Genomic DNA, 26,481 nt, shown 5'->3' on the forward strand with positions numbered 1-26,481 from the left:
AGTTTTTCGGAACTGCTGTTTCTGTGCAGGGCTGTACATAAATGTGAGAAATAGTTCAATCCTTATAATTGCGATAAGGATTGAAAACTACTTTTCACTTTATGTGAATATTGATAAATGTGCCCCATAATCTTTTTAAGCTTTAATTTGTTGCAATTTAATTTTAGTAGATACTAGCTATCACTGAGATACTGATCACAGCCCATTTGCCAGCCCCTGCTGGGGAACAACTCCATCCATAGTTCACAAATTGGCTCCACCCCCTGAAGAAAGCATGAGGGAGGAGTTTTCAAGTACAATTGATCTGGGTTACAGATGCAATGAGAGGGGTGGGTTCATCTAGTCACTGTATCGATAATGCAGTGAGTGAAGGGGTATAGTATTACCATGCAAACATTCTATTTAATCAATTTTCTGTTGGAATGATGGGCCGAGGGGAAGCTTATTGTTGATGTCCCCAAGTCTCTTTGTAAGTGTCTGCAGGCTACTCCTGATTCAAATGTGTTTTTGGACAGATAGGGTAAGTCCAAAGCGAGTGCGAAATTCAGCTTTCAAGTTATCACAGTCCAAAGCATCACCAGGACTCAAGTGAAAGGCTCACCAGAAAGAAAGGTGGCAACAGGCCTGCCCGCTGTTCTTTTGGCCAGTCCTTCCATTCAGCTATTCTTTCAGACATGGTTAAATAGGCCTCAATATCTTCACTGAAAGCAGAAAATGACTACAATATTTTGAAGTTGAGCTAGCCGTTGCTCCTGCAAAGATATTTCCAGCCTTTATGACCAGCTGCTATACCACCTCCTTAACAGTTTTCTGCTTTTGGCGCTGTTCTCTCCAGTTCTGCTCAAACTGCAGCATTCCTGTAACAGAAAACATAACACTAAAGTAATAAATGGGTGTCTGGCACTTTTACATTTTTCGCAAAATATTTACTGTTGCCAGATTTTAGTGCTTACTTGTATTCTCCAGCACATTCTGAAAAATTTAAGAAGGATGCCATCTGTTGGAATAAAAGGTGGCAGAGTCAAGTTTTAACTTCCTACCTGTAGACCATAAAATTCTAGAAAATACAGGACTGCTAGCCGTGTTCCAGGAATTTCACAAACTGGGTATCGCTTAATGAGGGCTACAGCAGGCAAAAGCAGACTGTATCAGAATTTAGCTACCGATAACAGAGCCAGCCCAAGAGACAGTGTGAGAGGCCACAGAATGACCTCTGAGAGTGTAGCCAGTAGTCGGAGAGGTCAGCAATGACAGAAAGGCTGTGACAATAAGACCCGTCTGGTGTTGTCTTTGTCTTTCTGTGTAGCTGCCTGTCTGTCCTGGCTTGTGTGTCTGTCTTGTTTATTGGCCTGTGTTGCTGTCTGTAATTCTGTGACTCCTAATTCTGTTTGACTTCCCAGTCTGTCCTTTCCATCAATTTGTACATTTTCAGTATATAGATAGATAGAAAAAGCAACACCCCCTATAAACCAGGCTTATGCAATTTGTGGCTCTCCAAGTGTGGCTGGAACACTTATAAATAACTTATTGTAATAATATATTTAAAGTATTAGCACAGTGTGCCAATTTATATTGTTGTGTATTGGAAATGTACTGATTCTTGATACTGTGTATTGGAAATGTACTTATTTTACTATATTGCATGGCACTTTGTATATGAACTGCATTCATTTTTAAGGTTTGAGTTCTGATGCAATAAGCATTTGTTGAGGGGTACCCAAGCAGTGACAGTTACCCAGAAGGAACGCGGTTCTGGATGCCATGAAGGAGTCCAGTGGTGGCAGCATTGTAAGTCCCTCCTGTGGTTAGAGGACACATTTGGGATAAAGAAAGGGAACGGTGGCAAAAGAAAGCCCAGCCGAATTCCAACAACAACAGACAGGGTGACATAGGCTGTCCATCCTGTCACACCAAGTATTCTGTAAATACAAGTCCCAGCATTTGTGTACTTCCAGAAAAGCTGAAGATCAACAGGCTGCCTACCTGTCACGACTCTGACTATCCTTTGTATGTAGCAGCAGTACCTCAAATCCACCAGAGGCGCTGCTGTTCTGTTCCTGAACTCTTCACCGTGTCTGTAGGAGTTAATCCCCTTGCCTGATGCCTGAAGCTCTGCTCTGTGCAGTTCATCTTTAGTCCCTGGCTGCTGCTGGTTCCTCCCTGTTCCAGTGTTTGTGCTTCTGCTGTTCATCTCCCGTTGTGACCCGCTGCCTGATTCCTGGACCCTTATTGTTTGGCTCTTGCCCCGACCACAGCTTGATCACTAGATTATGCTATTTCCCTTGTGACCCTGACCTCTACCCACCTATTGGATTCTGCTTAACCTGATCTCTGCTTGATCACTGGACTCAGTTTGTCTACTTCCCTGGACAGCCTCGTGCCTCCTGGTCTGGTGTAACTCATAATACTTGTCCCTGCTATTTATCTGTGTCAGTCATTACTTGGAACCTATAGCTCTGTGGACTTTTTCTGCCATTGATCTCACCTGTTCATATCTGTGGATCTGAATTATACCTGTTTATACTGCAACCTGGAAATCTGCAAATCCCACGTACTGAATCCTTGTTTATGTTGTTGCCAGAATAAAGTCATTTGGTTTATCATACTTCTGTTGCTGCTTCCTGAATGCACTAGGAATCATAACGCTACCTCTGTTATAAATTGAAGATCAATGCCTTTTGATAATCCATCCATTAAGCAGATGTATGTAGCAGTTGAGTGGCTCGCCGCAGGACTTTTGAACTTTGGTGCTGCAACAAACCAATCTAGACTCGTGTCATGGCCCCACCCCCTCACAAGGCGTTTATATTTTATTTTTTTCGAGCGGCGATGGTGCATACAGGAAAAAATTCTGGAAGAACAAACTAAAAGACGCCGGAGATCAAAATAGAAATGAGAGGGGTGTAAACAATGAAAAGACAGCGCGATCAAGGGAAGGAAGAAGAGGTTGGAATCGATGAAGAAAACCGCTGGAAGCTATCCTTAGGAGAAGCAGTAAGGCATTAAGCTTTGATGGTTTTCCCCTGCTACCGACGAAAGCTGCCAGAGACAGGGAAAGGCCTTTGCGCCTGCACTCTATTTTTCTGACACATTGTTGGGCGCAAGACCCATGGCACATGTTGGGAATTAGCCCGGCACAAGGCCCATGGGACCCATTAGCGTATTGTAGTGCCCTTATTTCATACCATTGGGCACATTTTGACACTCAAGCTTAGACACTTGTAGGGTACAGTAAAATCAGGTATAGCCTGCGGCCAATATAAGTTCAGGTACTAAGCCTGTGGGGGCAATTTCGGTCAGCCCCTGTTATTGAGAGCATACGCTCGGTCTGGTACCTTCATTTTTGGTCCCCATTGTCCTTGTGCTCATTAATTAGGCCCCATTAAAGGTGATGTGCTTCCTAGTATAGCATCATTAGTCAGGCCCCCATTAAAGGTAGGCTTATTGTATCTTGTTTTGTATTGTTTTGTCTGTTGCTCTTTTGATTGGTTATATGGAATTATCGGTATCTTAGAAAGGGTAGTACACTACAGCTAGTGTTAGAGGTTAACGTTGCACAGCATACCAGTCAACTAGAATGTTGTTAGGACCAGGATGCTGCTGTTTTTTATTGTTCTTGTAGTTAGCACTAGAGTGGATGGTACATACTAGTATGGTAGACAGCTCTGCGGGAGGGCTGTTGTATTTTGCCATTTTGTCCTAGACACCCTCCCTGGGAGCCTCAGAGGAGACAGTGCCTATACATTGAGTGCCCCCGTTTTGTTTTTCTCTTGGTGAGGCCTTCACCAGTAAATTGGTGAGTAATATATTCGGGTTGGAGTCTTCCCTGTCACAAATATCTCCAGCCCTATGCTCAGACCAAAATCGAGGTGTTGGCAATAGGAGTAGAGTGTAGTGTCTCTACTCCTGCCCATCACCTTCCTCTTTCCCTTCACTCTGTACTCATTCTCTTGAGTAACTGTTGTTGTCTTCTCCCTAGACGAGGCAGTGGTGGGTGTAGAAGTGCTGCTGAAAGAGCAGTGTAGTTGGCTGGTGGACCGTTTGAGATTAGGTAGGCACCTTTACGCTAATAAAGGGCTCTCTACACCCTCTATGGACTAGGCATACACTCTTTATATGGGTCATGCCCTCTTGAGCTCCTACTATTGCTCCTGTCAAGATGGGAGTGGAGGGCTCCAGTGTTACTTCTCACCCAAGGCAATAAAATGTCTAGTTACTGCTCTGGTTCTGTATATCCATTATTAAATTCAGAATAAAGTAGAACTTCTCTGTGTGTGTTCATTTGCTTTTTTACCATAACAGTAAATACAGAATAATCAGAATAATTTATACTATTATCAAATCCTGTTACACCATATGGGTTACACAATAATTGCATTGCTGAGTTGATTATCCCCTTGATCTTAGCAATTGCTAGGGTTAAAAAGGAAACATCCATTATACAGAGTTCCACATGTTATAGGGAACAGTGGTTAAGTTGCCTTGCAAATGTCATTTGCTAGGCAACTTATTCAAAACCTTACTCCTATCTCCCCCTAGCAGGATCTTTATTAAAGTGTAATGCTTCAGTGAAAGTATCAGGCTGTCATTAATTAGGTTTGTCTCTTTAATGTCTGGGTAAGAGGGACTATTTCTTCTGAAAACCAGGGGAAGCCATGTTCAAAGAGGCACTAGATTCAGCTACCATGGGGTATGCTACTTGAAAACCAAGGGAACAACCATGAATAAAATTTCTAAATAAAAGGATTTTAGAATCAACACATTTTAAGAATGGACATACCATTTAACTTATATCTACTAATTTAATGTAAACAAAATCTGGAACAACAGTGAACATCATTGCATAGCATTCCCAATGAAAAACTATGTAATGTATAATTTGTCTGCTTTTGCAGGGCACCTCTATAGCAATGATTTTAACATATAAATGTTTTTCCTTTGGCAGTAGTGCTGCAGCAAGCCTTTAGAGGAGAGCATCATGGGTTGTCAGGTTTTGCCAGTGAACCTCAATAGTAATGCATATTAAAAATAAGTCTTTAGAACAGGGCTTCCTGTATACTGCTGCTACTATCATTACATGATGCCCCAAATCCACTAATGCAAAAAAATAAAAATATATATATTTATTGTCCTATACGACTATCCATATCTAATCACCTACTGTTGTACACATGATCTCAGTTTGCCTTGTCACAGTGTAATCACCACTTTTGTCTTGTAGGGTGTGACGATTATGTAGTATATCTAATGACTGATAGTTATTTTCTGTTGAATTCACGTATGACAATGTATATTGTATGTAACCTTGTAATGTAATCTCAACGTGTGCTTTGCTAGATGCCATGAGTTTGAACTTACGCAATTGTCATTAATCTGTTGAAAATAGCCAGACCAGGGAGAGATAGGATCTTGGAGGAGTTTGAAGCCCCAAAGTTGTAAACCATCTAGCCACTCAAACAGAATGAGCAGAGATGAGAATTCAAGGTCCTGTGAACATTCCCGATCTCAGGACATCCCTAGCTCCCTTTGAAAGCCCGTGACATTTTGAGATCAATCTGTCCTTATTGACCAGCAAAACTCCAAAGGTGGGACGCAAGAGCTATGTGGGAAAAAAGGTTTAAAATCTTCTGACTTAGACAATAACGTATGCAATTTCATGAGGGGGTCTATCAAGACTGAAATGTTCCATTTTCCTCAATTGTGTTCCGTCACACACCAGGTCTTAACTAGTTGTCACGGTCACTAGAGTTCTTGACCCAGCATTCTGCCAGTTGTTATCACTACTCTCGAGGCGCAGAGTCTAACGTAGCGACTGGTCTTCTCCAGGGACCCACGCAAGAGGGTTTGGGTTTATGCGGCGTAACTATGCAGATCGCAGCCCTCAAGAGAGTGCAGCAGAGCAACGGAGTACAGCTAAATATAGAGACAGACAATAATAATGAGGAAGTTCTCTCCCGAAATCTCATATCCACACGATTACATAAAGATATCAAAGTATCCAGAGAGGTAGGTAATTCTTGGGAAGCTAATACATCCTTAATTTTATCTGAAAGTCCTTGCCAGAATGCCGCTACAAGAGCCTCGTCATTCCATTGAAGTTCAGAAGAAAACGTGCTGAACAGAATAACATATTGAGCGACTGTATGAGAACCCTGTCGTAGTCTAAGAAGACTTGAGGCTGCTGAGGTAACCCGTCCTGGTTCATCGAAGATTCTTCGGAAGGTGGCTAAAAAGGCAGAATAATCATTTAATAGGGGATCATCTTTTTCCCAGAACGGAGAAGCCCATGCCAAAGCCTGTCCAGAAAATAGTGAGATAATGTATGCCCCTTTAGAACGTTGGATAGGAACATTTTGCGGTTGGAGTTCAAAGTGAATGGAGCACTGATTGAGGAATCCTCTACAGGTCTTAGGATTTACATCGGATTTAGAAGGTATAGGCAAATGAAGAGAAGAGAGTATAGACGCTGGAGGTCGTTCAGTGGGTTGAGGAACTACCGGAGGAGAATGGGTGGGAGATGAGGTAGTAATTTGTAGGGAATCCACACGAGAAACTAACGATTGAAAACACTGTAGTATCTGTCGTTGTATGGCATCTTGTTGCTCCACCCGTCCCACCAGGTGTTGCAACAAATCTTTAGCCGAAGGCTCAGTACTTGGGTCCGTCATGGTCTGATCTTTCTGTCACGGTCACTAGAGTTCTTGACCCAGCGTTCTGCCAGTTGTTATCGCTACTCTTGAGGCGCGGAGTCTAATGTAGCGACTGGTCTTCTCCAGGGACCCCTGCAAGAGGGTTTGGGTTTATGCGGCGTCACTACACAGGTCGCGGCCCTCAAAAGAGTGCAGCAGAGCAACGGAGTACAGCTAAATATAGAGACAGACAATAATAATGATGCAAGAATATACAGGAGAGCGATTGTAAATATATATATATATATGATAGTTGTAGTAGCAACTGTCCAGCCAGTAGGAGAAATGAAACGGATGCTGTGGGATAAACAAACAAAGGTAATGTTCTCCCATATGAGGCTAACGATGTCAGTCCAACAAGAGAGTTATAGCAGGGGCTATAGTGGGCAGCAAGAGGTAGTTACTACTACTGGCAAAATGGGAAATGGCCAGCAAATAATTAAGGAAACAATAATAGCACAAAGTCAAGAAATGATAAATTTGCCATGGATGTGACTGCAAGTATCCGGCCAACAGGTGAGAAGTGCGGTCTCTGCAGCATACACACAGGAGGCAGGTTTACCACGGAGGTGGCTGAGAAGTATCCGACCAACAGGTGAGAAGCAGCGGTCACTACAGCATACAGCGAGAGGCAGGTTTACCACGGAGGTGGCTAAGAAGTATCCAGCCAACAGGTGAGAAGCAGCGTTCATTACAGCATACAGCCGGAGGCAAATTTACCACGGAGGTGGCTAAGAAGTATCCAGCCAGCAGGTAAGAAGCAGTGGTCACTACAGCATACAGTGGGAGGCAGGTTACCACGGAGGTGGCTGAGAAGTATCCGGCCAACAGGTGAGAAGCAGCGATCACTACAGCATACAGCGAGAGGCAGGTTTACCACAGAGGTGGCTGAGAAGTATCTGGCCAACAGGTGAGAAGCAGCGGTCATTAAAGCATACAGCGGATGGCAGATTTACCATGAAGATGGCGGAGAAGTATCCGGCCAACAGGTGAGAAGCAGGTGGAACCGTCAAATACCAGTGCAATGAGGCAGGAATGCTGAGAGTAACTGCAGCCACAGGAACGGAGTACACAGCTGACACGAAGAGGTGAGAATCAAGATCAGACAATTAAGGAGGGGTCGGAGGTGCTTTAAATAGGGAAAGAGCTAATGAATAGCCAATACCAATAAGGGAAAAGTTATAAAGGACCCTCTAGGTTGCACATGCGCAGAACACAGTCAAGATGGTGGACGGCCATGGCGCAGCACAGGTGCCGGCAGAGGGGCAATTGGCCTAACTTTAGGTCTAGAAGTCAGGTGAGTGACAAGTAGCGTGGCTAGGGTGGTCTATTTGTCGTGCTGTAATAACTGTGGAGAAAACAGCTGTGGAGATGTGTAACCACTAGAGTAAAGGGTTTCACTGTATACAACCAACCAATGTATAATCACTAAAAAGGTATTTCTTTTACATACTGGCCTTCAGAAAGGTATCTTCACTGTATACTAAACACAAGAACATGAAACTTTAACTAATCAACATAAATTGGTCTTAGAAAATGATTTATTTATATACTCATTATGGCATCAATTATTGCACTGTATATGTTTTAGAATGTAAAGTTAAAAAAAAGATAGAAGACAGGAAACAAGATAATCACAGTTGGGGTGCTGTGTGTGTCTGTAGTGTAAGAAGCAGCTAGAAAGTTTTTCACTATAATAAAACATCTTTTTACATACATGGACGATGTCCTTACTTATATTTACTAACATGAAGGGATTTTTTTGTATGCAAACCACCAGGGTAGGCTGGAAGCACTAGAGTTAAAAGTGGCCAGGCGGGGGACCCCACGCTTTTTAAAAAAAAAACTTTTATCCATTTTTACACATTTGACAACTGCTGGGACCTCCAGCTGTATAGTCTGGCAGTGTAACAGTGATGTGTTTACTAAACAGGCTGCTAGGATTCAGCGTGTTGTATGTAGTGATTTTTAAAGCAAACTCAGGGGAGTTTGCTTAATCACAGCTTCATACATTTGAGACTTGTACAGCTAGAGTGGCAAACAGTCAGGAGTTTGATCTCTATCGATTTTGGAAATAGCGATTTTAACAGAAACACATCTCCGGCAATTTTACATGAAATATCAGCTTCATACAACAGTGAGTTTCAACTCTCCCGAGAAAATTGCTGGATTTGCAAAATCACATATTGATACATTTATCCCCTGGTGTGTGTGAGGGAACACAATCGAGAAATATGTAACATTTCAGTCTTGATAGACCCTCTCATAAAAATGCACACATTATTGTCTAAGGCAAAGGATTTTAAACCTTTTTACACATAGCTCTCACCCCCCACCTTTGGGATTTAGCGGTCAATAAGGACAGACTGATCTCCCAAATGTCACAGGGCTTTCAAAGTGAGTTAGGGATGTCCTGAGATCTGGAATGTTCACAGGACCTGAATTCTCACCTCTGCTTGTTCGGCTTGGCTGGTTAGGTCCACATCCTCTGCATACCAAAAAATAACTCCTGAGAGATGCTTATCTTTCTGGCTAGTTTCAAACGATTATTGACACTTGTATAAGTACATCTAGCAAAGTATACATTGAGATTACATTGCAAGGTTACATACAATATACATTGTCATACCTGATTATTAAGGGAAAATAGTGTCACAAATCTGTTAAATATTTAGTGGATCCCTGTTCTCTGTCCAGAAATGGTACTCATTCAGGAGTGTGGAGTGTAACAGGTAGAGGGTTTTCACCAGTGACCCCCGCAAGCCCATATCTCCGCAATCACTGATACAGCTGAAGTTCAAACAGATCAGACGTGGAATAGAACTTTAGCTGATCCATACATGATAATTGTAACTACAGGTGAGTTACTGGTTACAGCGACAGTTCAATATGCACATAATAAGGAAGGAGAACATAGCTGATCCGTAAATGGTGATTCCAATAACAAGTGAGTTACTTGTACAACGGCAGTCCCAGCGTAGAGGCAGCGATCGAGTTGAGCTGTGTTAGGAACCCCTCCAGCCGGCACAACACAACCCGGAATCTACTCTGCCAGTCAGGTGTTCACTGGAGCCCCTGATGGTGGGGACAGACTGGGCTGACAGAGGGTCTTGAAGTGTGTACCGGCAGGGGAGAACCCAAGCAAGTGGAATCCAAGCAGAGGTTAGGGTCCGGCAGCAGACAACAGTACCAGTATACAAGCTGAGGTCAAAGGGTCACGAGCAGACAGGGAGGTCGGTATTCAAGCCAGAGGTCACGAGATTCACAAGCAAAGTCCAAATCCAAGCCAAGGGTCATACACGGGTAAACAACAGCAAGACCAATAGACAGGAACAAGGCAGAGAGCAGGTACAGCAGACTGGATACAGAGACTATAACCGGCAATGAGGCAGCAGACCTCATTGCCTTAAATACAAATACAGACCAATCAGGAGTAGGATACACTGCTGCAGACTAATTGCTCATACAGAGCAGGACCAATCAGGGCTTGTCCCTGAAATACACAGATGCAGGCTAATGCCTGTAAATCAGACCTCAGATTAATCAGCCCACAGGCTGCCTGTCATGCGCGTGCGCCTACCTGCCGCCGGGACGCAGCGCTATAGTAGAGGCGTCCGGCCGTTGCCATGGTGACGGCCGGGCAGGAATAGGAAATGACGTCCCGGTCGTCAAGGTGACGGCCGGGACGCCAGGGGGAGCCAGAAGCGAGCCGCAGCGGCTGTGAGTACCGCCGCGACTCGTGACAGTACCGCCCCCCTTGAGGAGGGGTTAAGGAACCCCGACAGCCAGGTTTTTTCGGGAATTTCCTGAAAAATTCCTTCAGCTGTTTAGGAGCATGGAGTTGTCTCCGTGGAATCCAAGACCATTCTTCTAACCCACGATTCCTCCACTGCACTAGGAAGTGCACCTGACCTTGCACTTTTTTGAATCCAAGATCTTCTGAACAACATATCTTGGTGATCTGTTTGAATTTCTCTCAGGCAAATTTGAAGACTGGATTTGACTAGGATATAATACCGGCTTCAATAGAGAACAGTGAAATGTGTTGGGAATTCTCAACGAGCCCGGAATTCTTAACCTAAATGCGACAGGATTCACCTGCTTGATGATAAGGAACGGACCGATGAACTTAGGGCCCAACTTTTTGCAAGGCTGTCTGAGCTTAATGTTTTTTGTAGACAGCCACACTCTCTGGCCCACCTTAAAGGAGCAGATGGAACGGTGACGATCCGATTTTTTTTTTGCGACAAATGAAGCTTGTTTCAGAGATGCCTGTACTTTCCTCCAGATAACTCTGAGATCTCTTGCAGTGGAACGGATCTCCTGGACACCAACTGGGTTGAGCGAATACAAGGAGTTAGATCTGGGGTGAAAACCATAATTGCAGAAAAACGGAGAAGTTTTAGTAGATGAATGACAGGAATTATTACAGGCAAATTCCGCCCAGGGTAACAAGGAAGACCAATTATCATGGAACTCCGATATGTAGCAGTAGCATTGTAAAAACTTCTCTAAGGACTGGTTAACCCTTTCGGTTTGCCCATTTGACTGAGGGTGGTATGCGGATGATAAATTAACCTTGATTCAGCGAAGGGTACAGAAAGATCTCCAGAATTGCGCTATGAACTGAGAACCCCGATCGGAAACGATGTCAGTAGGGAGTCCATGGAGCCGGAAAATATGTTGAATGAATAAGACGGCTAAATCCCGAGCAGTAGGCAGTCTGGTTAAGGGAATGAAATGTGACATCTTGCTGAACCGGTCTACCATGACCCAAATGGTATTGTGTCCTGCAGAAGGTGGTAGATCCACTATAAAGTCCATGGACAAGTGGGTCCATGGTTTTGCAGGTGGTGCCAAAGGAACTAACTGGCCTACTGGGCGGATCCTAGGAACTTTGTTTTTGGCACAAACCTCACATGAGAGAACATGACTCTTGACGTCAGCAGACATGGATGGCCACCAGACTGTACGGGAAAGGATTTCTAACGTCTTGTAAATTCCAGGGTGTCCCGCAACCCTACTGTTATGCGCCTCTGCAATAACCGCCTTCCTTAGATGGACTGGAACAAAGAGACGTCGCTCCGGAGTAGTATCAGGGGCTAATTTCTGGAATCTCTGAAGTGTGATACTCAGATCTTGGGTTAACCCGGCATGGATTACAGAAGGAGGAATAATCGGCTCTGGGATAGTGACTGGAACGTGGTGTGCCGAGAAACTTCTGGACAGGGCATCTGCCCGGACATTTTTGGAACCTGGTCGGTAGGTGATCAGGAAATTAAACCAGGTAAAGAATAGCGCCCACCGGGCCTGTCTGGGATTTAAACGTTTGGCTGACTGTATATATTGTAAGTTCTTGTGGTTGGTAATGACAGAGATCTGATGTGAAGCACCCTCCAACCACTGCCGCCACTCCTCGAAGGCCCATTTGATTGCCAATAGTTCTCTATTACCGACATCATAGTTGGCTTCCGCTGAAGAGAACTGTTGGGAGAAATAAGCACATGGGTGCAGACGATTAGTATGAGGATCCTTCTGCGATAGGATGGCACCGGCACCGATGTCAGAGGCGTCGACCTCAAGAATAAATGTCCTAGCTGGATCCGGATGTCTAAGGACTTGAGCGGAGACAAAGGCCTTTTTCAGGCTTTCGAATGAGGCTACTGCTTGGGACGACCAATTAGTTGGATCCATTCCTTTACGGGTCAGAGAGACAATGGGAGCCACAATGTCAGCAAAGTTGTGAATGAATCTCCTATAATAATTGGAGAAGCCCAGGAACCTCTGCACCGCCTTAAGATTGTTGGGTTGCACCCAATCCAAAATAGCCTGGACCTTAGCTGGATCCATGGAGAATCCCTCAGAAGAGATTACATAGCCTAAAAAGGATACCCTCTGTACCTCGAACTCACACTTTTCCAGCTTTGCGTACAGGTGGTTCTCTCGTAATTTCTGTAGAACTTGTTTGACGTGAGTCTGATGGGCGGGCAAAGATCTGGAATAGATGAGGATATCATCTAAATAGACGACCACGAAACAACCAAGGAATTCCCGAAGAACTTCATTGATCAAGTCCTGGAACACTGCAGGTGCATTGCTAAGGCCAAACGGCATGACCAGATACTCGTAGTGGCCAGAGTGCGAATTGAATGCCGTCTTCCACTCATCTCCTTCTTTGATACGGATGAGATTATATGCTCCGCGAAGGTCGATTTTAGTGAAGACAGTAGCCCCTCTTAGCTGATCAAACAATACCGAGATGAGCGGAAGGGGATAGGTGTTCTTGACTGTGATATGATTCAATCCCCGGTAGTCAATACAAGGTCTTAACCCTCCGTCTTTTTTTGATACATGAAGCATCCTGCTCCTACGGGAGACTTAGATGGCCTGATGAAGCCTCTCTCCAGGTTTTCGTCGATATACTCCTGCATGGATTTTGTTTCTGGAGCAGAAAGGGAATACAAACGCCCCTTAGGTAACTTGGAACCAGGAATAAGTTCGATGGCACAGTCAAAGTCACGATGTGGCGGTAAGGTATCAGCAGCCTTCTTGGAGAACACGTCCCAGAATTCATGATACTGTGAGGGAAGCCGCTCCGGAATAGGCTGAATCATACGCAGAGACAGTGACAAACAAGACTGTGTACAATAAGTACTCCACTTGACAATCTCTCCTTTTACCCAGTCTATGACAGGGTTATGACAGGAAAGCCATGGGTGGCCCAAGATCATAGGAACCGACGAACAATCGATCAGGAAGAAGGTGATTGACTCAGAATGGAGAGCTCCGATCTTCAACTGTAGTGGCGGGGTCTCCCAGGAAATCTTGCCACCCGGCAACGGACCTCCGTCTAAGCCACAGACAGTAATGGCAGAGTTGAGTTTTACCATCGGAATTCCGGCAGAGCGGGCAAACCCAATATCAAGGAAGTTGCCTGCGGCTCCGCTATCAATGAAGGCCGACAGGTCCACAGAGCGAGCCCGGAAGGTGAGCTGTGCAGGGATTAATACCGCATTTTTCGGGGAGATAATTTGCAGCCCTAGGTGAACTTTCCCCTCATTCCCTAGGCATGGTCTTTTCCCGACTTTTTTGGGCAAGAACGGGAGAAGTGGCCTTTTATGCCACAGTATAGACATAGACCCTGCGAACGTCTCCTGTCTCTCTCTTCAGAAGAGAGACGATATGCTCCTAATTGCATAGGCTCCTCACCATCCTGGGAAACAGGAACGAAGGCGGATGGAGGTGATGATGTTTCCTTTTCAGTTTTCCGCTCCTTATATCTCCTGTCAATTTTAATGGAGAGGTGCATCAGATCCTCCAGAGAACTAGGAGACGGGTATTGCACCAAAGAATCTTTAATCTGTTCAGATAGGCCGAGACGGAACTGACTTCGTAAGGCAGGGTCGTTCCATCCACTATCAGGTGACCATCTACGGAATTCAGCGCAGTATTCTTCTGCCGACTGTCACGGGCACTAGGAGTCTTTACCCAGGGATCACCAGGTGATAGGCTTACCAGAGCAGTATAGGTGGTAATATGGTACTCTGGTAGCAGGGTGATCACGGAACAGGAAATAGCAGATGATGAGATGCTCAGGAAAGTCTATGACTAGCAGCACTGGCAATATGGAGGTAGTAATACACGAGGAACTGTATGGACAAAGGACACGTGAAGGTAGTCAGTGGTCTGCGGTAGCAAGTTGTACCACTGCTATAGTGAGGAGGAATGTCCAACAGAAACGAGGAGGTGATGAGAGTCAGCGGTCTGCGGATAGCAAGTTGTACCGCTGTCTGAGTGAAGGAATGGAATCCAAGTGGAGGTATCCGGGGAGTCAGTGGTCTGCGTTAGCAAGTTGTACCACTGCTATGTGAGAGGATACTGGAACAGGTGAAACTGTAAACAGGAGTCAGTGGTCTGCCACTAGCAAGTTGTACCACTGAATATATATGTGAGGAGGTGCACGGGGAGAGACTGCAACACAATATATACACGGGCACCTTGACTTTGATCCACAGTAATATGCACAATATAAATGTATAAATGACTGAACAACACTGCCAATATAGAAAGTCTCTTGAAGTAATCCAGCATGAGATAACACAGTCAATGATGGCAGTAGAGTCAGCAGATAGTACACTCCAGAGGAGAACCAACACAGTCAATGATGGCAATAGACTCAGCGGATAGTACACTCCAGAGGAGAACCAACACAGTCCAGCAAGGTATGCAATACACAGCACAGTCAATGGGAAGTATGCATACCGTGGTTCAGGAGAAGGCAGTCAGACAGGAGTGCAGAGATACCTGAAGGGCAGGAGGCCAGCAGGATACAAGTCCCTGGATGGGTGAAGCGGGGGTCTAGCAGGTGCAGCGCACAGGTAGGTAGACCAGCAGGGAACACAGGAAGGCGTGGAGAGCGGATCAGCAGTAGATGGATGAGTAGCGCTGAGAAGTCACAGCAGCGGGTCTCTGCGGGAACACGGAGGTAACCAATAGCAACCAGCAGGTGCAGTAACGATGGGACCCCGGAGCAGAGTTGAACTGGAACAGATGATCACGGAGAGTAGCGGGTAGCAATAGTGGCAGCAGACTCAAGGAAACACGGTAGAGTTGACGAGGACTGAAGACTGAAGCGCACAGAGGCAGCGGATAGGAATCAGCTAGCAGTCACGATGATGAAACACAGACGAGTTGCAGGTTGAAGACTGTAGTGCACGGAGGCAGCGGATAGGAATCAGCCAAACAGTCACGATGATGAAACACAGACGAGTTGCAGGTTGAAGCCTGTAGTGCACGGAGGCAGCGGATAGGAATCAGCTGGCAGTCACAATCATGAACAGGTGAGTGGATGTGGTTGAAGCCTGTAGTGCACGGAGGCAGCGGATAGGCATCAGCTAACAGTCCCAATGATAAATGGTAGAGTTGAAGTGATTAGAAGACTGTAGTGCACGGAGGCAGCGGATAGGAATCAGCTCACAGTCACGATGATACAGTAGATGGTAGAAGTGGTATGGGAACCACAGTAGTAGAAGTGGTTTGGAAACCACAGAGGTAGAAGTGGTTTGGAAACCACAGGAATCAGCAGGGCTGAATAAACAAGGAAACACAGGAACACCTTCAGAGGCTCATGGGGAATGAGACTCCAAGATCAGGCAACGTGGTGTTGACCACAGGTGCTTAATATAGGGAGGTTGCCTGATCTGCCAATTAAGTTAAAGGAACATACACTGGAGGTATAGAAAGGGCTGCGCATGCGCAGTCCCTCAGGATGGAGGACGGCCACGGTTCCTAAATGTCCGGGAAGAAGCACTCACAGTCCGGTGAGTGACAGTACCCCCCCTTTTAAAGGTGGGCACAGAACGCCTGGAACCGGGCTTGTCCGGATTTTTGGAATAAAACTTCTTCAGAAGGGCAGGAGCATTAAGATCTTCAGCTTTGATCCATGAACGCTCTTCAGGACCAAAGCCCTTCCAATGAACGAGGAAACGGAGGACTCCTCGCGAAATTTTTGCATCCAATACCTCAGTAATCTCGAAATCCTCCTCCTGATGAACTTGAACTGGCTGCGGTGCTGAGGAAGGAGTCGAGAAACGGTTGATGATGAGAGGTTTGAGCAAGGACACATGGAAGGCATTGGAGATCCGAAGATTCTTAGGAAGAAGAAGTTTAACACATACTGGATTGATAACTTGAATGATCCTATATGGACCAATAAAACGAGGGGCGAATTTCATAGATGGAACCTTCAAACGAATATTTTTGGTAGATAACCAGACACGATCTCCAATTTTTAGTGGTGGAATAGCCCGCCTCTTCTTATCTGCGAAAGACTTATATTTGTTAGATGTCTTCTTTAAACAGGTTTTGACCTGAGACCAGATATTTTTGAAGGTCTGACAAGCAGTCTCCACAGCAGGAACTTGGGTGGGCGGGAGGGCAGGAAATTCCGGAAAAGACGGATGGTGACCGTAGACCACAAAGAATGGAGTTTTGGATGATGACTCATGGTACATGTTGTTATGGGCGAATTCAGCCCAAGGGAGCAATTCTACCCAGTTGTCTTGGTTGGCTGAAGAGAACATCCTAATAAAAGTCTCAAGATCTTGATTGACTCGTTCCGTTTGTCCGTTAGATTGCGGATGGTAAGACGATGAGAGTGCTAATCGTATGCCCAAGGTTTTACAAAGGGCCCGCCAGAATCTGGAAACGAATTGTACTCCTCTATCTGACACAATCTCAGACGGACATCCATGGATGCGGAAGATTTCTTTAATGAAATGTTCAGCCAGAGTAGACGAGGAAGGTAAACCGGACAGAGGGACGAAATGAGCCATCTTCGAAAATCTGTCTACCACTACCCAAATAGTATTGTGATTCTTACTTGGTGGCAAATCAGTAACGAAATCCATACTAATATGGGTCCAAGGCTTGGACGGAATGGGTAGTGGTCGCAGCAACCCTGCTGGAGTTCTGCGGGAGGATTTGAACTGAGAACATAAATCACAGGAAGCAATAAACTCTTTGACGTCTCTCCTCATTGAAGGCCACCAGTAACTACGAGAGAGAATCTCAAAGGTCTTATGTTCACCGGCGTGTCCAGAAAAACGAGAGGCATGGAACCACGAAAGGATTTTCCGCCTCAGAGTAGGAGGCACGAGGGTCTTCCCAAATGGTAGCATTTTGGTGGATGAAGCAGCCAGAGAAATACATTTGGGGTCTAGAATAGCATGGTTGGGAACCTCTTCTACATCAGAGGACGTCACAAAAGCTCGAGATAGAGCGTCAGCTTTCTTGTTCTTAGCAGCTGGTTTGAAGGTTATAATTAATTCAAAACGGGAAAAGAAAAGAGACCATCTTGCTTGACGAGGGTTCAAGCATTGAGCAGATTGCAAATATGACAAGTTCTTATGATCCGTGAAGATCGTCACCGGATGGCGAGCTCCTTCCAACAAGTATCTCCATTCCTCTAATGCAGCTTTGATGGCCAGCAACTCCTTGTCCCCGATAGTATAGTTTTTCTCTGCGGGCAGAAGACCCCGAGAGTAGAAGGCACAAGGATGTAATTTTTGTTGCTCCGAGCGTTGGGAGAGAATAGCTCCTAAGCCCACATTAGAGGCATCTACTTCTAGGAAGAAGGGGAGTGTCACATCAGGTTGTCGCAGAATGGGAGCAGACGAGAAGGACTCTTTGAGGATTTGAAAGGCTTGGAGAGCCTCAGATGACCATTGCTTAGTATTAGCCCCTTTCCGAGTTAAGGCCACAATGGGAGATGCAATGGATGAGAAGTCTTGAATGAAGCGTCTATAGTAATTGGCAAAACCTAAAAAACGCTGGATGGCACGAAGAGTAGTTGGCTGAGGCCAATGTAGTACAGCATTTACTTTGTCTGGATCCATCTTCAGGCCAACTCCGGAAACTATATACCCCAAGAATGGAATCTGGGGTAACTCGAATGAACATTTTTCCAATTTACAGAACAACGAGTTTTTCCGTAGTCTGGAGAGGACCTCTGCCACATGTTGGTGATGAGAAGGCAGGTCCTGTGAGAAGATCAATATGTCGTCCAGGTAGACAACGACACATACATATAATAAGTCCCGAAAGATCTCATTGATGAAACCCTGGAAAACCGCGGGGGCATTACACAGCCCGAAGGGCATTACTAAATATTCGTAATGCCCATCTCTGGTGTTAAACGCGGTCTTCCATTCGTCACCGGAACGGATTCTTATTAAATTGTAGGCACCACGAAGATCCAACTTAGTAAATATCCGAGCTCCCTTGATGCGATCAAATAGCTCAGTGATCAGCGGAATGGGATACCGATTCTTGATAGTAATGGCGTTGAGTCCACGAAAATCTATACAAGGGCGTAATGATCCATCCTTCTTTTTGACGAAGAAGAACCCAGCTCCAGCGGGAGAGGTGGAAGGTCGAATGAACCCACGCTGGAGATTCTCCTGTATGTACTCAGATGTGGCTTGAGTTTCAGGTAACGAGAGAGGATAGACCCGACCCCTGGGAGGAGTCTTGCCAGGTAGAAGGTCGATCGGACAATCCCAAGAACGATGAGGAGGAAGACGTTCAGACTGAGCTTTATCAAACACATCGGCAAATGAAGCATACTGAGGAGGGAGTCCCGGGGAGGAAGATGAGATGGAAGATCGCTGTACTTTAAGAGGAATAACTTGAGAGAGACAACGATGGTGACATTCAGACCCCCAAGACGTAACTTGAGGGGTGCGCCAGTCAATCTGGGGAGAGTGACATTGAAGCCATGGAAGGCCTAAGACAATCGGACTTGTCGTAACTGGAAGAATTAAAAACGAAATTTCTTCATGGTGTAGTACACCAATCTGAAGGGTTACTGGAGACGTACTCTGGGTGTGTCATGGCCTGATCTTACTGTCACGGGCACTAGGAGTCTTTACCCAGGGATCACCAGGTGATAGGCTTACCAGAGCAGTATAGGTGGTAATATGGTACTCTGGTAGCAGGGTGATCACGGAACAGGAAATAGCAGATGATGAGATGCTCAGGAAAGTCTATGACTAGCAGCACTGGCAATATGGAGGTAGTAATACACGAGGAACTGTATGGACAAAGGACACGTGAAGGTAGTCAGTGGTCTGCGGTAGCAAGTTGTACCACTGCTATAGTGAGGAGGAATGTCCAACAGAAACGAGGAGGTGATGAGAGTCAGCGGTCTGCGGATAGCAAGTTGTACCGCTGTCTGAGTGAAGGAATGGAATCCAAGTGGAGGTATCCGGGGAGTCAGTGGTCTGCGTTAGCAAGTTGTACCACTGCTATGTGAGAGGATACTGGAACAGGTGAAACTGTAAACAGGAGTCAGTGGTCTGCCACTAGCAAGTTGTACCACTGAATATATATGTGAGGAGGTGCACGGGGAGAGACTGCAACACAATATATACACGGGCACCTTGACTTTGATCCACAGTAATATGCACAATATAAATGTATAAATGACTGAACAACACTGCCAATATAGAAAGTCTCTTGAAGTAATCCAGCATGAGATAACACAGTCAATGATGGCAGTAGAGTCAGCAGATAGTACACTCCAGAGGAGAACCAACACAGTCAATGATGGCAATAGACTCAGCGGATAGTACACTCCAGAGGAGAACCAACACAGTCCAGCAAGGTATGCAATACACAGCACAGTCAATGGGAAGTATGCATACCGTGGTTCAGGAGAAGGCAGTCAGACAGGAGTGCAGAGATACCTGAAGGGCAGGAGGCCAGCAGGATACAAGTCCCTGGATGGGTGAAGCGGGGGTCTAGCAGGTGCAGCGCACAGGTAGGTAGACCAGCAGGGAACACAGGAAGGCGTGGAGAGCGGATCAGCAGTAGATGGATGAGTAGCGCTGAGAAGTCACAGCAGCGGGTCTCTGCGGGAACACGGAGGCAACCAATAGCAACCAGCAGGTGCAGTAACGATGGGACCCCGGAGCAGAGTTGAACTGGAACAGATGATCACGGAGAGTAGCGGGTAGCAATAGTGGCAGCAGACTCAAGGAAACACGGTAGAGTTGACGAGGACTGAAGACTGAAGCGCACAGAGGCAGCGGATAGGAATCAGCTAGCAGTCACGATGATGAAACACAGACGAGTTGCAGGTTGAAGACTGTAGTGCACGGAGGCAGCGGATAGGAATCAGCCAAACAGTCACGATGATGAAACACAGACGAGTTGCAGGTTGAAGCCTGTAGTGCACGGAGGCAGCGGATAGGAATCAGCTGGCAGTCACAATCATGAACAGGTGAGTGGATGTGGTTGAAGCCTGTAGTGCACGGAGGCAGCGGATAGGCATCAGCTAACAGTCCCAATGATAAATGGTAGAGTTGAAGTGATTAGAAGACTGTAGTGCACGGAGGCAGCGGATAGGAATCAGCTCACAGTCACGATGATACAGTAGATGGTAGAAGTGGTATGGGAACCACAGTAGTAGAAGTGGTTTGGAAACCACAGAGGTAGAAGTGGTTTGGAAACCACAGGAATCAGCAGGGCTGAATAAACAAGGAAACACAGGAACACCTTCAGAGGCTCATGGGGAATGAGACTCCAAGATCAGGCAACGTGGTGTTGACCACAGGTGCTTAATATAGGGAGGTTGCCTGATCTGCCAATTAAGTTAAAGGAACATACACTGGAGGTATAGAAAGGGCTGCGCATGCGCAGTCCCTCAGGATGGAGGACGGCCACGGTTCCTAAATGTCCGGGAAGAAGCACTCACAGTCCGGTGAGTGACACCGACCGTCGTCCTTGTTTCAAGGACCGTAGATGAGCTTCCGCGGAGGCCACTCGATCCGGGTCATCATACAGTAGACCCAGTGCCTCGAAGAAGGAGTCTACGGACTGCATGGCCGGACTGGTCTGCGGCAAAGAAAACGCCCAGGACTGGGGGTCACCCTGTAGAAGGGAGATAATAATCCCAACTCTTTGCTGCTCTGAACCGGAGGAGCGGGGTCTCATCCGAAAATAGAGCTTGCAGCTCTCCCTGAAGTTCCGAAACAGGGTTCTATTTCCGGAGAACCGATCTGGTAAGTTCATTTTGGGTTCACAGATGGGACCTGGAGTCGGTTGTGAAGCTTTTGTGGCTTCTTCTTGAACAGACATACGCTCAGCCAATCCCTGCATCATCTGATACAAGGACTCAACGTGGCCTGCTAGGGTTTGTGCCGGAGACGGTGTGGATCCACTTGCATCCATCCTAACCTCGTCTCCGTGAGTGGGCCGGTTATAATGTTAGGAACCCCTCCAGCCGGCACAACACAACCCGGAGTCTACTCTGCCAGTCAGGTGTTCACTGGAGCCCCTGATGGTGGGGACAGACTGGGCCGCAGACTGACAGAGGGTCGTGAAGTGTGTACCGGCTGGGGAGAACCCAGGCAAGAAGAGTCAGGTCCACGCAGAGGTCAAAGGCCGGCAGCAGGTAACAGTAATGATGAACAAGCTGAGGTCAGAGGTCACAGGCAAAGTAGCAGAACGGGTAAACAAGCCAAGGATCAGGGTCACAGGAAACACAAGCGAAGTCCAATACGAAGCCAAGGGTCATACACGGGAAGTCAAACGTAGAAACAGGATACAGGGACTGGAACAAGCAGGTCAGCAGACTGGAGCACAGAAGCTATAACCGGCAATGAGGCAACAGACCTCATTGCCTTAAATACAACCCACAACCAATCAGAACCTGCCCCTAGACAAGGCCACACTTGTAGGCTAATTGCCAGCACCTAGCAAGACCAATCAGGGCTTAGCCCTGAAATCCACACCTGCAGGCTAATGCCTGCTAATTCAGCCACAGGCTAAATCTGCCTGATTGTCCCTAGAGCGCATGCGCGCCTGGCTGCCAGGACACGGCGCTGAGGAAGCGTCCGACCGTTGCCTTGGCAACGGTCGGGAGTTGGAAGGAAATGACGTCCCGGTCGTCATGGTGACGGCCGGGACGTTGGGACCGACAGGAAGCGAGCCGCGGCGGCTGTGAGTACCGCCGCGGCTCGTGACAGATCTTCGCATAAATCCACATAATTGCAAGAGTTAATACTGGCACCTAGCTGCTTCCCACCCTCACATACACTATATATATCACATCACAGGATGCAAAATGATCACAGAGCATTTCAGGTTTTTCACACAGAATGACATTTATCTCTCAGTACAAAAGGCCATTTTCCCAACAAATTCTATTTTCTTCACCTCTGAGCTTTTTAGTGTGGCACACAGCATGAGGTCGCTCATTCAAATCACTGCCTGAATCTGCAGCTTCTACAGTGAGGGAGTGATGTGGAGGGGGATTAGCTTTTAGTGAACTTCCCTCCACACTTTCAGGGATTAATGCACAGCTCCTCTGTGCTGCTCTCCGGGTCACTACTGCTAAGACATTAGATATATTTTCACACTTTGGGTCACCTTCAGAACTGTGCACATGTAAATCAATCTGACTACCTAAAACATTAGCAGACATGGTATCATATTTAGGCACAATCTCACACATTTTGCCCTGATCAAATTCACAATCTAGGGGATTTAAAGTCTCTCCACTAAGGGCATTATCATCAAACACATTGGCACATAAGCCCGCCCTTTGCATCACAGGTACCTGCAAATCTGCATGAGTATTCTCAGCAGCACATGAAATTTCATTACATGTTTTTGCACTTATTTATTGCTGGTCAGCAGAATCCATCTGTGGAAGAATAGTGTTAGTTTGCACCAGTGCATTAGAAATTACATCAATTTAATTTATATAAGCAGCATGCATCCTTCGCAAATCAGTCCTCAACAGTACCATGGCAGGTAGATTATTTAGTACCCGAACTTGTCATATTCCTGTGCCAGATCACCAATCCAGGTACACCCTGGCTAGGGGTACTGCAGAATGTAGGCCCACCACTCCTTGCACAGCAATAGTGTTCCCGGGAATAATGTTATCTGGGCTCACTAGAGCTGGATGTACAAGAGTCAGCTCTTCTGTCAGAGTCTAACAATCCAAGTGCGACTTGGTGTCCACTTAACCGCTTGCAGATTGTCTCTGGGGCTTTCTTGGGATCCTCCTGCACACAGAGCAGCCGGCACTGGCTTTCCTGCCTGGCCCCCGCACAGGAGAAGGAGTTGTTTTCTTCTTTTTGGGGCAATTGACACTGATGTGCCCCACATGTTCATCACATGTAAAACACCTGCGGCCAGTTGCCAAAACAGGTTTTCCTCCTGCCCCCCCTCACCCCCTCAAAACTTGCAGCAACAGCTGCTTTGGTTGACTGGGAACTCAGGGGTGATCCTCCAGATTGCCTCTCTTTCCATGTACTTTGCCCTGGCGCTTCCCAACTCTTGTTCCCTACAGGAGCCCTGGCAACTGTGTACTTGTCGCCTAGGCTAGCAGCCGCTTGGGCTGTCTTAGGATCATGATCCACAACCCATTCCCTCACCTTAGCTGGGCACAGTGTGAGAAACTGCTCCTGGAGAATAAGATCCTTTAGTTTATCATAGTCCCGTACCTGAAATCCCTCAATCCATTGATGCATCATAGATGATAATTGCGCTAACAGTCCGGCATAGGTAACAGAGGGACTGCGCCTTAAGTCTTGGAATTTCCGACGGTAAGTCTCAGGAGTTATGTTGAAACGAAGTAACAAGGCTTTCTTAATTGCGACATAATCGCCGTGCAGTACCTGGGGAAGGTCTGCAAATGCTTCCAAAGCTTTCCCTCTCAGTCCAGGGGTTAAATAGCTAGCCCACTCTCTGGGGTCCAGTTTCAACTGTCGGCAAGTCCTTTTAAATCCCCTCAGGAATGCATTAAGTTCGCCGTTTTCCAACACAGGAAATTGGTGGTGCCTGGGTTTTGTCCTTCTCGGACCTCGGTCCGCCGATGAGCTGTTGAGCCCGGCTAGTTTCAGCTGGTGTCCACGTTCGGCTTGACACTCTGCAGTCTACCTGTTTGCAGCAGTGCAGCGTTCATCATCCTCCCTGTTTGCACAGCGTTCAGCAGCCATCCTCTCTACACAGCGTTCTGCAGCCTCCCGGTCTGTAGCAGCGCGGCATTCTGCAGCCTCTTGGAGTTGCTGGATCAGCTGCAGCGAGGTTGCAGGATCAGCATCGTTCAGCTGTTTGTTTGAGAGCAGTATGAAGGTAATTGTCCAGGGTAGACTCCCCACTTGATGGAATAGAGGTATTTGTGGTTATGTCCAGTGCAGACTGCTGTCCTGAAGCAGAGAGGTTTTCTCCACTGCCTCCTCCGACTCTTGGTTTTTGATCAGCCTCCACAAGCACTTGAATCAGTTGCTCTCGGTTCCTATCCGGGCCGCCAACAATTCCTCTTTTGACACAAAATCCAAAAGCCCATCCTTTTTCATCTGCCTATAGTCAGGGGCCATCCTGGACCTCACACTTCCACTAAATAAAAAATAGAAAAGAAAACAACAAAAGGAGGGGAACAGAAACTATATGTGAAGTATGTCCTTTAAAATTTTGTAAGCCTTGAGCGTAATCTCCGTCAATTAGAATGCTGACTCTCTCTAGAGTCACACACCACTAATTCAGTTAAGTTCTTATGATAAAAAGAAAAATATTATCAATCCCACAGCTGCCCCTAGTATGTCATGAACGCCCAGCCTGTTCCAGATACAGCAATCTGAACAGCTGGCCGTGACTGTCATCACCTTAGTCATTTAGTAATGAATACACCTTTTCTGCCACCACAAAGGATTCATTATGGTGTTCTTACGTTCATCAATACCACTTAATAATGTTTCACACTTAAATCACAGACACGTGTATCATGAGTCTCCCTGGGCTTCGTAAGTTCACAAAGAATCACCGAGAATACAGTAAATTTATTAAATCTGAAAAATGTTTCCAAGGCTTAGTTATAAATAAGTTTCAAAAAATAAAATAGCAAATAAAACCAGAGTCACTACTTACTTAGTTAAGACTTGTTGTGTGTGAGGGCACAATTGAGAAACATGCGATATTTCAGTCTTGATAGACCCCCTCATGAAAATGCACACATTATTGTCTAAGGCAGAAGATTTTAAACCTTTTTCCACATAGCTCTTACCCCCCACCCTTGGAGTTTAGCTGTCAATAAGGACAGATTGATCTCCCAGATGACACAGGGCTTTCTGAAGTGAGCTAGGGATGTCCCAAGATCTGGAATGTTCAAAGGACCTGAATTCGCACCTCTGCTCGTTTGGCTTGGCTATCCTCTGCATACCAAAAAAAAAACCTCCTCTTTCTGGCTAGTTTCAAAAGATTATTGACACTTGCATAGGTTTATCTAGCAAAGCACATGTTGCGATTACATTACAAGGTTACATGCAATATACATTGTCATATGATTATTAAGGGAAAATAACAATAATACATAATCGTCACAGACCCCATAGTGTGTTAGTGACTGTTTGGTGTTTATGCAATATTACTATGCAGTTCAGTGCAAGGATCTATCATTTTACTATTTGTTTGTGTCAGAACAAGACATACACTTTCTCACTGATACCAAACACGCTAATTTACATAGCCAACTGCCTTTCCCAAAAATAAATAAGTAATCTTTTTTAAAAATTACCAAATGCTACTAACTATGGTAAAAAGAGTGAAGTGTCAGGGTCAGGGCCGGTGCTAGGGTCCACGGCGCCCTAGGCATTTTTAAAAAAGTGGCGCCCCTCCCCCCCGCAAAAATCGCCGCCCTCCTCCCTCTTCTCCTTAACTTGTCTCACCACCGCCGCCTCTCTGCTCCGTCTCCTCCCCTCCACTCACTGACACTAGTAAGTGGAGGGGAGGAGACGGAGCAGAGAGGCGACGGTGGTGACAAAATAGCCTCTTCCCCCCTCCCCGTGCATCTGATTGCTGTGCGGTGGCCGTGACAGGTATGGTCAGCGGTCGCCGCACAGTTTTAAAGTCTTTTAGAATTCTGTGGCGCCCTCCAGAGCCCGGCGCCCTAGGCAAGTGCCTAACCTTGCCTAATGGGAGCGCCGGGCCTGGTCAGGGTTAGTGTTAGCAGTCCTTTCTAATGATCATCCTTTTAGGCAAGTTACTAATCATTTTTGTTTTGTGGTTTTAGTCATAGCTATAAACCTCTATGGATCCACTGTCCTCTGTATTTATCAAAAGTGATAAATACAGAGGACAGTGGCAGGTGGGGAGTTGAAAAACCCGGGTTGCACCATTCATGGTGCAGGCAACCCGGGTCCGACCTGGGAATTACCCCTCGATAAATCCCGGGTTGAAGACCCGGGTTTTTAGACCCGGGATTTTTGACTTGTACCATTCA

The 26,481-nt window shown here is 46.2% G+C and overlaps 1 protein-coding gene across 1 annotated transcript in view; it reads left to right on the plus strand.

Moving 5' to 3' along the window:
• Positions 1 to 26,481, plus strand: part of LOC142144645 (two pore channel protein 2-like) — a 78,097-nt gene that overhangs the window by 6,374 nt on the left and 45,242 nt on the right. The gene's annotated exons all lie outside the window — the stretch shown is intronic.

This window comes from Mixophyes fleayi, chromosome 3, assembly GCF_038048845.1.
Source record: "Mixophyes fleayi isolate aMixFle1 chromosome 3, aMixFle1.hap1, whole genome shotgun sequence".
Lineage (NCBI taxonomy): Eukaryota > Metazoa > Chordata > Amphibia > Anura > Limnodynastidae > Mixophyes > Mixophyes fleayi.